Below are 16,867 nucleotides of genomic sequence, written 5' to 3' on the forward strand. Positions count from 1 at the left end.
AGAAAATAAAGTCCAGCTGGCTTGTTGGCAGCAGATGATATACTTTAGTAAAACTTATCTTGGCTTAGGACAGAGTCAGGAACAGTGTTGCAAGCTGTGCTTTTCTCTCTCTCTCTCTCTCTCTCTCTCTCTCTCTCTCTCTCTCTCCCTGGTCTATCATTGTGATCGTTGTAGAGATTTACAGTGAAATCTCCCTACTGACCCCTACTGCACTGGTGCTCAATGAGTGGCCTGTAAAGTTAATGGGTCAGATCCAATCTTTCCTTGTAACACACTTCACTCCACACACACGCACACACACACACACACACACACACACACACACACACACTCATACCCCACCTCACTTTCTCTCCTGTCTCTCTTCCTGTCTCTTACCATTCAGAGCAGCATCAGGACATGGTCTCAGCTTTATAGGGAGTCTAATCACAGTGGTTATAAAACCTGACTGAATGAGTGAGCAGCACTTCTGTGGTAACACTGATGTATGCGATATTACAGGGAGCCTGAAGAATTGAGACTGTGGATATTGGGTCCACCTGTATGTCCATTCTGTCCCCAAAAACTAAAATGATGTGAGGGTGTTAAAAAATCGAACTGTGAGGACACCACATACCCATAGATCACCATGACTGTGTGGGTGTTTTCTGATAGCCTTGACTGATATCTGCCTCATTCATCTGTTAGTTTTGTTGCAACCGCTAGGGCAGGACAGTTTCATCTGTTATAATTCTTATTGGCACATAAAATCTGGTGTCATGCAGTAATTCCCTGCGTTTGCGAAATGAAAAGAGCTATTTTGGGACCATAGACCGCATTGCATTATGAGCAGTTAGAGCACTTTCACAGCTTGGATATGCCAAAAACTCTCCAGGTTGAATCATCAGTACAAAAGATTAACAACTATGTTCCAAAATACCTGCTTCTTGATTAAAAAAAAAAAGAAAAAAAGTTGATGGTAAAAGCCAAGCTTAAAATTCTGTGACATGCGGGTGAAAGCTAAAGATTACAGTGCTTAAAATACACTCATCACACAGCGGCCATTTTCCTCAACATCACGCTCAGTGTGGGACGCTCAACTGTGGTACTGCTGTGTTCCAGACTGCAAGCTGTATATAAAGGGGGAGTCTGACAAATTATCATTTCACTCCATCCAGATTGATTAGCAACTGACAAGACATCGGAAAATGAAAATCCAGAGAGACATTTTTCAAGGTAGAACAGCATATTGGATGAACTACTTTTGGACACATTTCGTTAAGCCTGGAAGTGAAACACACTGGATGCTATCAAACGGTAATGTTAGCTAGGAAGTGGCTGAATGCTAACGTGAGCTAATGGGTTATCAAATATGTAAGCTTACCTCAAAATATGGCCCAATTTCCCTCCAGATCTTCATTGTCCAATACCTTTTTAGATTCTACTCAACCAGTACGGGATGAAATGATAACAATTTGCCTCACTGATACCTCCACTGACACTCATGGGTCCTGTAGTTTTTAGACTTATCTACCATGCCAAAATGACCGGCAAGTAAACATTTTTCAGGAACTGAAGCTGAAATCATTCATGATTGAATTGAATACATCATTGAATGTCTGTCATTTCTACCGCTAGAGGTTCCTCAATAGACTATATTCACGCTGCGGCCATTTCTCTCATCATACTCAGGGTGGGAAGCTCAAATGTTGAACCGCAGTTGCCACTCTGATTGATCAGAAACTGAAGAAAAAATGAATAGTAAAAATCCTTTTACAGACATCAGGCCATGTTTCAAGGTAAAACAAGTTATTTGATAACCCGTTAGCTTTTATTAGACAGCACCTAATGTTTGCATTCAACCACTTCCCGATGAAAACTAAAGATGCAGTTTGATGACGTCCTGAAGTAGTGTGTCATTGTGGGAGTTTTTCTCATTGTTAAACATCATTGCTGATGAAATTCTGACGTGACTCAGAAATGTTCATGAACAAGGTAATGTATTACAAAATTTAATTCACGCTACATTTAGTCACGTTCTCCAACTTCCTTCCTCACTCTCAGAAGTATTATCTGGGGTTACAGTGTGTCTCTGGAAGTTATATTAACAGGCAACCAAACAAAACGCACCATTACCTTGAGTAACATTACAGATTTCTCTGGGATAATGCACATGCACAACTCAACAAAATATATCACAAAGATCTAGTCTTTTTTTAAAATCTTAATGCGGAAATGTTACATATTATATCTATAAAACTAGTGGTCATAACATTAACCAAATATTTAGGATAGTCCCATATTTCTTAAGTAACATTGAGGATATCTTTTAAAGACTTAAGATAGAGGCCTTCTGAGCCAGAGTAAATGAAAGCACCTGTGTGGGTGTGCAGAGCATTTCAACAAAAATGTAAAAGAAGAAAACCTCGCTATAGAAGCTATTAAGCGTACTCAAAATTGACAATGTTACTGAAATGTTTTCACTTTTGGTCTTTGAAGGGTAAAAGGAACAATTTCTTAAGATATGCACAGTGAGTATTAGGCTTTGACCCCATCTCACTCTCCGAAGAGATACGTTTTAAAGGCCCTAAAAATGCATTTGGTTTGAAGCGGGTGGAGCTCCATTGCAAAAACGTCATGCGGCAAACTTCTGTACAGGATTAAGCAACATTTGGCAACAGAATCTGGTGGCGGTTGGTCACACAAAACCCTGATGAACCAGATTAGCTGAGGTTTTGTTAGTCATTTTTGTATGTATAGCAACACAACATAAGTTATGTCATGATACTTTTCAATTAGAGCAGGTCTCAACCATACTCTTAAGTGTTTAGTGTTGTGTGTAGATACATATTGACTATAATTTACTATTTCATTGTATTTTGTGAAGAAATAAGTGTTGGCAATCATTTTGAAGGGGCTCTGTGGAACTTCTGTGCTGTGCTGGAAGCTGGTCTTTAGTTTATGGACTGTAAATCTAAACTACCGTTGCTACTGTTGTTCTCTGTTAGCGGAGAGGAGAGTGGCGCTCAGACGAGGCACTCGAGAACGTCACATCCTTTGAACTGTTGCTGAAAATCAGACCTGAGTCGTTCACAAAGAAATCCAGAGGCTTCTGTAGGCACGCGAGAGAGACGGGGAAGGTCTCATTTTTCACGTCACGTTACAACCCGCTGACATATGGCCAATAAAAAAGTGAATTATACATGTAAATTGCACCAAATTGTTACAAAACGTTGGTATCTGTTTTATTCTTCAATAACTATTTTATTCCATGTTCTTCTTACTATTTATATCTTATGTGACTACACTATGCAGCTCAGGGAGATGTTTCATTGTTCTGATCTTTTGCATAATCACAATTAAGACGTGAATCTTCAATTTTGTATCTTATTTAGTCTTAAATATTGAATGATTTGGTAAAATTCTACATTGCATGATTTTAGGTTTTCAGAGGATTTAAAGCTTACAGTTTAAATGTGTGTGAGCCACAGAACCAGACATCTGATATAGTATATTATGTGGGATCTTCTATGTGTCAGCTGCCATATGTCCATTACACTACCAGACACTTCAAAGCCCCTGAGAGGAATATCCAACCTGTGAAACCTTCTATATGTTGGTCAGTCACTAGATCTTGATGGAAGTGCAGCAATAACTGAAAAGCAGCAGCACTGGCAGACCAGGAGTGTAACCAGGGCTTTTGACAGCTCAAATATACCAAGTTATTGCAAAGGATCTGTTGGATATTGCAGCGATTAGAGTGTGTGAGATGTGCGTGTGACAACTCAACTTAAACTGTCTGCCAGAAGTAGCTTTGCAGGTTTCGCTCCATACATACCATTTGTGTGTTACTCTGTGTTACACAACACCTGCTGAAGACAGTTACAACAGACCTATTTTGACATTTCATGCAGATTGTAATTATTTTTTTTATTTTAACAGAGGAACAAATCTTGCCAAACACACTAAAACAAGAAGTGAAACTAAATAAACTGGATTCAGCATGCTCTGTTCAGCACTTTTGCACTGAGGGCTCTCATGAATCATCCTGTTCCAGTGAGTCATCTGCGAGCACCAAATGACCGAAAGAAGAAACAAACTAAAACTACTGAATGCATACTGAAAACTAAAATTTAAATGAAACATTTGTGAATAAAAATACATGACATTAAAATCCCAATCCTTTGGCTATAAGTCAGCAGAGCCTGGCATACATCTTCCATGCACCTGACTTCAGTGAGCTTTTGAAGTAAAACTTCTCTTCCTCCTCCATGTCTAATCTAATCTGCCCTCCCTTCTGGTCTTTAATCACTCAATTCACTCCTTTTTCTGTGTTTTTTCACTCATTTTACTCCAGATCGCACTCACCCTCAGCCCTTACAACATCAAATCCCACTCTGGAACAGAAGTCCTGACGGTACTGAATATATAATTCATCCTCATGACCACACATTGCTGAATATTTCAGTCTGACAGTCATGTATAATTATAGTTGACTCTGTGTCAAGCTGTCACTCCAGTGCCCCCTTTCTGGTAGTTCCTCCACACAACCCTCCAGGCCTCAAAAAACAGTTTCCGTGGCAGTGTGAGCTGCCTTTTCGTCTATCGTGGCAGTGGATTGCTCAATTACTGTCAATCGCTGACTGCTGAACCACCACTCACACCTGGTCCCGCCACCAATGAAAGGCATAACGACTCGCAATTAGTGACAAAAACTGTGTTGCACTGAGCAGACATCCAGAGAATGCATAGGGTGGTGTTTAGGAAATGAGATAAAGCAAGCGGTAACGATCGTCACGAGGGTGGTAATGAGACCTAATGGGAGTTAATGGGGTTACAGTGATCAGGAGTGCAGAGAGACCCCAGGTTAATACAGCTACTAACAGGACAGAGACTGAGTGAGGAAGGGTGTATATACACACACATACACATGCACGCACAGAGGCAATATAAAGGCCTATCGCAGTGCTGGTGCAGTAGCCTGGAATCATTAGATCGTTATAACTATCCTCAGTTTAAGAATTAAACATGAGCCTTCTGGAAGGTTCCTGTCTTTGATTCTCTTGTCCTATGCAGCTGTTAGGGTTATACAAGCAGCATGTGTCAGTGGCAGTGTGTGTGTGTGTGTGTGTGTGTGTGTGTGTGTGTGTGTGTGTGTGTGTGTGTGTGTGTGTGTGCGTGTGTGTGTGTGTGTGTGTGTGTGTGTGTACGTGCGTGTTGGAGACAGTGTGTTCTTTCAAGTCTTCCGTGCTTAGCAGCAGTTAATGAGATCACGGTGAGTGTTACCTGCGAGGAGACCTTTGATGAAATATGTTCAGAAAGAGAGAGGGGGGGGTCATAGAGAATGAGATGGGAGGAGAGAGCCGGGAGGAGGGAAGAAAGTGTCAGGGTACTGTATGTGTGTGTGTGTGTGTGTGTGTGTGTTGGGAGGTGATATATAGAGATGGCTCCAAGAAAATAGAGAGGATATAGAGGGGATAACAGTGGAAAAGAGAGGGGGGAAGCGACAGAAGCGAGGGAAAGTGACAGAGAGCAGAAGGGGGGACATTCATTTTTAATCGGGAGGAAAAAGTCGGCTTCACCGCAAAGAGAAAGGCAGATTCACTTGCATCCACCCGCGCACACAACACCGACACACCTACAAACACTGTACATGCTCACGAGCGTCTTAAGCAAACAAACACACTCTCGTTCACAGCCACAAACATTAATAGCAAGTTATGTTTGGGCTGTTTCACTTTGTGTTTTTGAGTGGATTGCACTGAAATTTTTATAAAAAAGCCCATGAGGGAGTGTTTGGATTATAGTTTTTCCTTCATCATAATCAGACTCAAATCCTCCCTTTTAACTCTAATACTTTAATTCTAATTACTCCAAACAGGCTTCAGTGGGCTGAGGGCTGGGAGGGTCTTTATCCCCTGGGAGAGAAAGAAGGAGAGACTGTCGTAGACAAAGACAGACAGACAGAGCCAGAGAGGAAGAGAAAGAAAGGACGTGACGTGAGTAACAGAAAAAGAGGAAGGGAGAACTAAACAAGTAGCAACACCGCCTTGCTCAACACCATTTCACTGATGGCTAGCTTTAAAATGGTCCATTTTCAGGGGACAGACAAGCACGCACAGCTCCGTCAACAGAGTTAAAGGCTTTTTATATCACGAGGTACATGGCAGCAAAATTACAAACGTGCCACTTAAAAACCAGGAGGTAAGGTTGGTTTGGAGGGGCCTGAACAACAATGCTGTGTGCTGCTGACACACATGCCATATTAATGCTACCTGTTGACAAAATACCCAAAGGCTGCATTTATATGTATTAAAATATGCAGAACAAAATGGTCTCTTATTCATTTTCAAAGCACTGCCTAAAGCCACTTTTTCGCAACTACTTCAGCAGGGTTTTGGGATTTTTTTATGCAGTTTTTAGCTGCTACGTTGAATCCTTTTTCTCTGCTATATTAATGGTGTTTCTGGTATGTATGTCCCGAGAGGGCATGATGGTGTGTGCCAAACTGAAATAATTTAACTTATCGGTCTTAGTCCAGAAAGGTGGGAGGCAGAAGGAAAAAAAAGTGATATATATATATATATATATATATATATATATATATATATATATATATATATATATATATATATTTGAATATAATATGTAACAATTCTGCATTAGAATATCTGAAAATGACTAGATCTTTGTTTCATTTCCATCAATGTTCAAACCCAAAGAAATGTTATCCCAGGGAACAGTGTGTTTCATTTGGCCACCTGTCACTATAACTTTCCAACACATCCTCATACCAAAACGACTGAATAGGTCGATTGCCAGCAAATCCACTTATGTCACCACTCCCAAAACAACATGACAATTGCAGCTTACCAATGATAGATGTACTGGACCTTCATCGTACAACCGCAATTTGGTTAGGTTTAGGCACTAAAACTACTCAGGACTTATGTTTAAGAAAACATTGGGTTTGGCTGACAATAACAACTTCAAGTCTACTTCATTTACAAAGGTACCTACATGTACATGTGCTTCACGTAACTTAGCTACACTGGTTAGTTAAAATAACTTTTGCACTGGAAACAAACAGCGGTCACCCCACCTTATACAGACCTTTTTTTTAGGTCACCACCCTACAAGAGACGTAAATACGGGTCATAATAAGCTGCTTTCATAGTCGACCTATATGGTTGTTTTTCCGATGAAGATGGGCTGAAGTTCCAGGTAAACACCAGGTGACATCCCAGAGAGTGAGGAGTGAAGTCAGCTAACGTGACTAAATGTAACGTGAATAAAACTTTACCTCGTCTAAGAATATTTACTCACGTCTGATAGATTTTCCATCTGTAATGGTAGTTGTTGAAAAATGAAGACAGCAACTGCCATTATCCAGCGCTACTTCACAGACCTCTTTTGTTGTCATTGTTTTGATATAGATACCCCTAGTGGCAGAAAATAAATAGTGTGCATTTAATAGTCATTTTTAAAAAGTAGCAGAAGGTAGATTTTCATTTTTGTGGGATTGCTTCTGTTGCACCCAAAGGATGTTTTGTTTGTTTTTCTTTTCCTTTTTTTTCTTCACAAAGACACCATTTGAATGACCCAAACCTGTCCCACTGGTGCACAGAAATGGGAAAAACACACACTAAATACCTAACACATTTAGAACTACTGTGTGTCTGTGTTAGCTTTAGCAGCAACAGCATTTACATGATCACCCCCAGGTATTTCCAACCTGTGCAGAACACAGACAGACACTCTGCGGGATCTAATAACACTTTACTGACCACTGTCCCAATAGGATTCCAGTTCAAACCAGATCTGAACATAAAATAAACGAAACAGGAAGGATGTTTCATTTTCCCCATGGGGCCCTCTCTCTTTCTCTCTCTCTCCCTCACACGTTCCCCTGTGTTATCTCTATCTCTCTCCACATTGGCCACTTTCATCCGACATCCCAGAGCTGAGGAGATACACAACACACAGAGGGAGAAACACCCACAGACACATAGAAGTTTAAAAAACACACAGAGAGAAAAGGAAGAAGCACATACAAAAGAGAAATGCACACACACACACACACACACACACACACACACATGCATGTGTATATATACAGACACAGTGGGCCCTATTTCAGGCTGCTGTCAGCAGGGGGACAGAGGCTAGAGGAAACACAGGATGAATTCTCCTCTGCCTCATTCCATCACACCGCCATGACACCCCTATTTACCTCCCCCATCTATCTCCACACTGACTGTCTACCACCTTGTCTTGTATCTGTTATTGTGTGTGTGCATGCATAAAGGTGCGCGTGCGTGCCGTGCAGGTTTTTTTCTGTGCATGTGCAAGCCTAAGTGTATCAGCACATTCACAGTGATGGAGTGAGGTGAGGTGGACATTGTATATTACGCTCGACGGTGTTAGAACATGCTGTGCAGCCCATCAGCGTTTGACAGAATCCCTGCGTTGTTTCTAGATGGTCGAGACACTGGCACTGAGTCCCATAGGAGAGACTCAGGAAGTTTCTTCATTAAAGTTTACAGTGGTGCCAGTCCCGAGGTTTCCCAAGCAATCTCTGCGACTGATTCCCCCTTAACTCGGTTTCAATTTTATTTTCCTTGTCATCTCTTCGGGCTCGCGAGCATTCCTCTCCCCCTGTCGTCACCCGATGGCTTTTGCTTCACACCCCATATGTCCTCCTGCGAATATGAGAGAGCCACTTTCATTGGGGGGAACGAAAGCGTTCTATCCAATTCCCCGACCTCATTTTGGCTCTGAGAGAAATGGTCCCTTTCTTTATGTCTCTCACACATGTACACACACACGCACCCACACACACAAAAATGGTCCCTACCGTGCTGTCCTTCCACTCCCCAAGGCTGTGGTCATGCATTTTCGCTTCATATTAAATTTTTTTGTTTGCTCTCCCTGGCCTTCTATGATCCATGACCACAAAAAGAGAGAGAACACACAGTGAGAGCAAATAAAATGGATATTAGCAGTACAGACATGCAGTATTGAGCTGTCCAGTGGCTTTATCCCACACTGAAATACTAGCAAGCACTTCTCAAGGCAAACAAAGAAAATATATTTCTGCTCTTTTGCGCTTGCTCTGTTTCTTTGTAACTTAATTGTCTTTATAAATACACTCTTACACTGAATGATGCATGATTTTCCTGTAGAAAAAACGCACATTTATATTTCAATCTTGTCCGTGTCCTTTATTTAGACAACACTCTTTTCATGAACAGCATGTCGACACCATGTTTATCCATCTACTGTATGACATCCTAAAGCTGAATAACTCTGAGATACTTATACTTGAGTGAGATGTAAAATACATCTCTATATAAAATGGCCTTACTTTGTGTGAAGAAATCAAGCTACAGCCCAGGGTGAATAACCCCAATCATGAGTAAGAGTCTTTAAATTTGTCAACAGGTGGAATAATGGTGCCATAGATCACCTCCAGCCATATATGATTACATTTCTTGTGTAAATGACATCAGCACGCTGTCAATGCAGCAACTTTATTCATTCACTCTCTCTACCTACTTAATTCTGGCCCGAGCCATGAGGAGGCTGTCACTTCACACTGTTCAGCAGAGTGAGGCACAGATACAGCTTCACACACACTCATAAAGACCACCACTTTCTCCCAGTTAACACACTGAGATATTTCATTAAATGTGCAGTGGGGCATGTTTGAAAATCAAGTCTGCTCAGAGGCTACTATTTTCATCGTTAAATATTCATTAACACGTGATATTCAAATACCTCAAGGACACATGTAGGAATTTTCCAAAAGTGCTTACTTGCCGTTATGTGGTTTAAGACGTGATTCCTGCTGGGTGTGCAGCAGCTGACTTGATTAAAGTCAGTGTACGAGCCCAGTTCATCATATTCACACTTTGACAAATTGGTGCTCATATGACAAATTGTACATGAAGGTGTATCCATGTGCGTAGTGTGTTTTTAAATATGTGAATGCAACAAAAGGCTGGCAAAAAATACCTTTCCAATCCCCTCTCTGTATTAGTCAGTGGTTGATGACTATATTTCATTCTTGTGTGTGTGTGTGTGTGTGTGTGTGCTTCAAAATGTGTGAGCATGCGAGTGTGGTTGACAGTTTGCTGATGGGCTGACACGTTTTCTCCAGACAGCCTATCCTCCTGTATCGTCTCGCCAGCGCAACAGAGACCTCCTCGGCATGGTAAACGATGCACACCTAGACAAAGGCACCCACACACACACACACACACACACACACACACACACAGACAGTTAACACAAACTCACACACACACTCACACACGTGCTCACAATTCATATTAACAAATAGCTTTGTTATATGTTGACCTGAAGCGGCAGCTTAGCATTCCCAAGGTATGGTTGGGAAATATTACTTTTCAATACAAACACAGCAACAGCAGAATGAGCCAAAGAGGCATCATCCAGAAATACTAAATTAGCTTGCTGCCCAGTCCGACCACTCAACCACAAATGCTGTCCCAGATGCCGAGGAAAACTGCCATCGGGGGTCCGTGCATAATGCTCAAGGGTGGTTGGTTATTTTCAGAAGCAGTAATTAGCGCCCATAGTGTCAAGACTTCTCCCCAGCTAACAATTTGTATGACAACTATTAAACGGCATTAAATCAGCTTGAAGAGCTTATTAGTTATACTACTTGGACATCGCTATTTAAATTTGAATATACATAATACAGAGTGAGAAAGGAGAGGAAGAAGAGTGGAAGAAACAGGAAGCAGCACAATGTGTGAGAAAAGGACAAAGAAGAAAATGGACATGGACACAAATGGACGCAATGTACAAATAGGTGGAAGAGTTCGAGGAAATGCACTTTCTTGGAAGTTTCCTTGAAAGAACTTGGTACAAATTAGAGAGGAAATTAGAGACAATGTTCTGAGAAAACTAGAGGGATTCTCTTAAAAGAAATTCTCCTTTTAAGCCCAAACAAAAAAAAAATGTTTAAATTGTGTAGTTGTGGGAAATGTAAGTATTCCCATCCATATTCCAACAGGTGAAACAAGAATTAGAGCAAAATTACACATTGCTTTCTGGGAGCTTTTACACCTTCATCTCAGATTGTTTCTAGGAAATGATTGGAAAATAAAAAATAAATTGTTACGGAAATTTCTCATTTAGAGAAGGAGAGACCAATGACATTTGTCTTCGAACGGATATGTGGAAACCAACAGTGTGTCAGGAGACCACAACCGCCATCACAACATAACACGTCAATCAATGTCAAGGTGAAAGAATCCTCGTGCTGTTACCGGCGCTGAGATCCCACATCAGCAAATCGTTTACTTTCACTTGAATTCTTCCTCTATCTTCTCTCTTCTTCTCTTGTCAGATCAGGATACAGTTCATCACAAACTTTATGTGAACATGTGTAAATGCATGTTTGTATGAGTGTGTGTGTGTGTCTGTGTGTGTGTGTGTCTGCATTAGAATGAGGATGTGAGGATAATTTAATTATGGACCAGATAGAGTGGGTTACCGAGGTTAATATCCTGCATGCACTCTGCTCCTCTCCGGACACAGTAATTGCTTTAAGCACATTAGGAACTTTATTGACTGCGATGGCCTTTTAAGACATTACATTTCTGCTGCTTAGTGTCAGACAGGAGTCGTCCAGCTCTGCTTACTGTCTCTGTCTTCCTCTATCTCTGTCTTTCTTCCTTTCCAACCTTCCCAGCTTGCCCTCTGCTCGCCCTGTCACTCTCCCCTCTCTGCATGTGTCTCCTCGCCTGTATCTGCTTAATTGAGGCTCCATAAGTATGATGAGATTTGTATAGCGCCTCATCCGTAGAGGCGGCTTGATGAGGTTTGATTGGCAGGTGATTAACTCCTCTTAACCCGCAGAATCATTTGTCCTCGGTGGAACAGTTACACTAATGACACCATAAAAGGCTTCTTGATGTGTCAAATTCTGGAGCAGAGCTCTGGAGAGAGAGCTTCCAACAACTCCTTCGAAAAAGTACAGCCCCCTCACTTCTCTTCTCTCAGCTGAGATCAATCCTCTCAACACCTCCTCAGCAGATCTCTCCATTTTCAGTCAACTAGACCTCTTAATGAGGATGGAGGTGAATGGAAGGAGTTATTAAAAAGTCCTCACCTTCCTCCCGGGACCGCTAAAGAGGAATTATATGCAACTAAGTGCACTTACAGCCCCAGTAAGAGTTATTTCACATTTCTGTTGCCATAAATCCATATTCACTTCATTCATGACAGGAGTGGAAAATTATTTCTGGCCCAGACAGAATTTCATGTTCCTTTCTTTTTTCATAAGGGATCTGCCGGAAGATTTTCATTAAGGGGCTTCAGGTGAGGAAAAAATGAAAATTACAGATTGCAGGGAATGAGGGAGGGGATGAGAGACAGCGGGAAAGTGATGGGGAGGAGAGGAGAAGCGAAGGAACGATGTCGCAGCTGACAGGGAGGGGAGCCAAGCAATAAGTACAGCAGATATAGCCAATGTGCAGAGATAAATGATGTAATATCTGCATGGATCGATGTCTGCTCTGTCCCTCTAAAAGGGGCTCTCTCTATAAATTACATCGCCATCCCTCCTCCTACGTGCACACGCGTGCACTCAAATACACACATCCACGCCGCAGATACACAAAAATGCACACACACCACGGCTATCTCAATTAGTATGAATTAAGATGTATGGCTGTAAAGTCTTAGTGTCTCGAGACCACTATGTAAATGTCTTCTTCCAGCTGTCCAGTCCCATCACTATGCGGATGGTAGGAGAAGGCAAGGAGGAAATCAATTTGTTAAGATAGCACTATCCAGCTAATGAGAAATCAAGTGGCTTGACTTTTCACATGAATCCCATCATGTCCACTCATATTATAAAACTAAGATGTCATTAGTTGCACTTCGTGTGACTAATAGTCCAGCCACGTCCTCGTTCAGTGTCTTTGCTAACAGTCCCACCTTGTGGCAAATTCAATAATTACACTTTAAAAAGAGCACAGGCGGGGGGGTGTTGTGAAACACCTCACAAAGCAAAAGCAGTTGTCTTGCTTTTGAAAATAATTTAAACTCATCATGTTTGATTTTCAATAGGTGGAGTTAATCTAAATCAGTGGTTGATCCCACAGGAAATATATCCAGTCTCGCCTATTTGCCTTTTAATTATTGTGAAGTGGGAATTTGTACACACATAATGTGTTATTGATCGAAAGATGGAAAAGTGTGACATAATTGTAAGTCGTATTCCCATTGTACCTAATTTAATACCTTCAAATTTGAACTTTAAATATTCATGAATTAGTCTTACTGAGGCTCATAAAAGACTTCTCCCCTTAGGTCTGACAGCTGCCAAAAAAGCAAAGATGGATGGAAGGAAAAGCTCCTTTTTTAGCTGTTAATCACTGCAGTAATGCACATAGAAATAAAATGGTACAATACAGCATGCATTAATACTTTATATTCAGGAAATGTATGCATACATGGGCTGATGATTGGCATGATGTCTCAGGGTGCCTGATTACGTTGGGCTTGCCTACCAATAATGAGATCTAATTAAAATTTGATAACTAGGGTTACCCTGGTAACTGAGTGTGCACCTCGATGCAATGACTTCATTAATGGCCAGAAATAAAAACTTGTAAAATGTTCACAAAACTTCATCACATAGAAAAGAAACAGTTCCTCTGTGCATCAGTTTTATTATTTTCTGGCTTCTTTGTGGGGTTTTAAGTTGCCTTGTGAAAGCTTCAGAAGTTATGAAAATGCTGGTTGTTCTTTCAAAGCGAATGCATTTACTGCAAACTGGCATTCAACTCGATGTGACTCATTAATGAAGCTGTCTATGACATGATGATTTATTGTATTCGCAGCAGGACATGCTGCATCAGTTGCCAAGACAGCAAAATTACAAAATGTGGCAAGAAGACAAGACTGAATGAATGTGAAAAAGAAATGTGACTTTAGGGCCTTTTAGACAATCCTGCAGAATTTTTCAATGAGATTTGCATTATTTGGATTTATTCATACATAGCCTTTTTTTTAAATACATATGCTTACAGACTCTAAAGGACATAACAGAGCCCCCTAGCTTCAGCACCGTAGTACATGCTGGTTGTTAGTCACACATAGCCGCCATAGCATATAATTAATTAAATATTGATCTTACCTCTTCCATGTGCTCCTCCAAATCAACACTGCTGGCAACTCGATGATCATGATGGACAAACAGTTGGTCGATTTATTTGTATTTGGAAACCTGAGCCTCTAATGCCTGCTTCTGCTTCTCTCTAAGCTTTTCAGCTCCTCCTTTACTTTTTGACATTTTCACCTGATCTCGCTGTTGTTAATGCAAGTCTCTAGATTGTTAACCAACAGGGGGCAAGCAAGGCCATTGGTCAAACAAATTTCCCAGCAAACCTACCTTTGTAACTTTTGGGAAGAAAACAACCAAATAAAATAAATACTGAATAACCTAAGCCTATACATTGTTTTCATTATTTGTAATAAAAACAGGTTTTTGGACATTCGGACACCAAATTCTGGCCAATAGACCACTGGTCAGATAAAATGTGACGTTACTCGCTAACTACAAGCAACACTCAGCACGTCATAACAAGGATGTGTCTTGAAAACTTATGTCTTGAAGTAAACATGTTTGCTCAGGAAGTTAAAGTTTGCACAAGCTCTGCACACAACTCAGGACAGTAACAGCACATCAAGCTAACGTAACCTGAATCAGTGACAATAACACTTGGCTATAACATGTAACTGGCTAAACCTCTGCTGAAATGGGCTGAATTACCTTATGATCACAACACTTGCAAATTGATAACTTTTCTAACACAATCAAACAACAAGCAAGTAGAACATCACAACACACAGCAAGCTAGCAAATGTTACTTGTTACCACAGTCAACAGCAACAAGTCCAGCTCGGTGTCTGTTGTGCAGCCTTTTATTTAATGGAGCTGTCGCAAAAAAATGACAAAAAAGCCACTCCTGAGTCTCCTGTCGTCTTGGTAACTGTCTCTTTTTCTCTCCTTAGTCTCCTCCATTAGCGTCCTCTTTGGTCTCTTTACCTCTGTCATGCTGTCCTTCGAGGCCGCTGAGACCGGCTAGTCCAAAGCTGCTCTAACAGAGCTAACTTGGAGCTAAGGTACTCAGCAGTTACAGGTTGCTTTCAGGAAACTCTGTAAATCACAGAGAGGTGAGGAAGAGCAGCCGGGGGACATCAGAGGGAAAACCAAAGGACATTTTCTCCATAAAATATCGTCAGTTAAACCAAAATCAGTGATGACCATTCACCCAATTACAATTCACTGTAGCATCAAATTGATTTTGTGGCTTTATTTTAGGGGAAATAGTTACATCATTTTGCTTTAATGTTTTACCTCATACTCATTGATTTTTGTAAATGTATGCTTATTCCGAATTTGATGAAGGCAACACTTTTCAAACAAGTTGGGTCAGGGGCAACAAAAGACTGTGGAGCTCAAAAAACACTCGTTTGTAACATACTACAGGTAAACTGATTAAAGGACAACTCCACCAATTTTCCATATTAAAGTGTGTTTACAGGTCTTCCAGGAGAGTACAGCTGCAATTGTGGCTCCAGAGGAAGCTGTATGTAATCTGATAAATTGCCTCCAGTGATGTCACTCAGTGACTCAGTTGCATTGTGGGTAATGTAGGCACCATGTTTTGAAAAGGAAGAGCAATATGTGTGGAATAAAAAAATGTGATATCTCTGGTTTTGCTGTATTGATTTAATAATTTGCCACTGAAGACCTGTAAACACACTTTAATGTGGAAAATTGGTGCAGTTAAACTTTAATTGGTAACATATACTAATTGGTGCTAGTATTATGATTGGGTATGGAAGGGGTATCCTTGAAAGGCTCAGTCGTTAATAAGCAAGGATGGATCCCATGATGAGTACCAACTTTTTGGGGGTCGGGTTGTATTGGATTTTATTGGAATCTGCAGATACATTGATTTGTTCAAGGGTAACAAAGTGTGGGTAAAGTCTGGGAGATCAGCAGTCAAGCCTCAGCATTCTACTGCTACACATTAAGCAGCTTCATCAGAGCACGACTGATTTAGGAGGTGTAAGAAAAGGACATTTTTCTAAAGTATTCACTCTTTATACAAGCTGTGGCCTGTACAAGAAGTGGAGAGACAGTTTCAAAAGCTGAGTTATGAGATGCACCGTAAAAAAATGAGGTAATCCATTTAAAGCTTCTGTCGCAAGCTGTTCAAGCCTTTGTTAAAGCAGGTGTCATTTATTTTTGTTGAAATGATAAATATCCCAGTTCCGAAATACCATTAAAGCACAGAGGGTAGCATACCTCATAGAGACAAAAATAAATAGAAGTAACCTGTTCTGCAGCATGATGAATGGTGATGCTGGCTCTCTTTGTGTGTCAGCTGCAGTAGGCAAATGGTTCAATCACTGCATTTTCATCCAGGATGGAGGTAAAGGAATCACTCATTTACAATTGGGGTAACTTGTTGATCCAGAGGTTGGAGAGGAAACCGAAAGATGGAGGTTGGAAATCCCCTGTGAGGTGTTTTATGACTGAAGCACATGATCAGCTTTAGTGAAAGTGAAAGGACAGGTTTGAAAAGTGAGATATGTCAGCTCAGAAATAGATCTGATTATCAGGGACAGCATGCACTCAGTCTGCTGCCGTCTTCAGTGGCAAAATGCTGCATCATGACAACCAAGTTAGAGAATACAAGAATCTCAAAGCCATATAAGGGCATGTGTCTCATAGAGATGATGTCACCAACGACTGCTGGGGCTCCCCTTTCATTTGTGGGAAAGTAAAGACACACAGAGTGGGTGTGTGCTCCTCTGAGCCATTGAGATAGAC

Source organism: Pagrus major, chromosome 17 (genome assembly GCF_040436345.1).
Source record: "Pagrus major chromosome 17, Pma_NU_1.0".
Classification (NCBI taxonomy): Eukaryota; Metazoa; Chordata; class Actinopteri; order Spariformes; family Sparidae; genus Pagrus; species Pagrus major.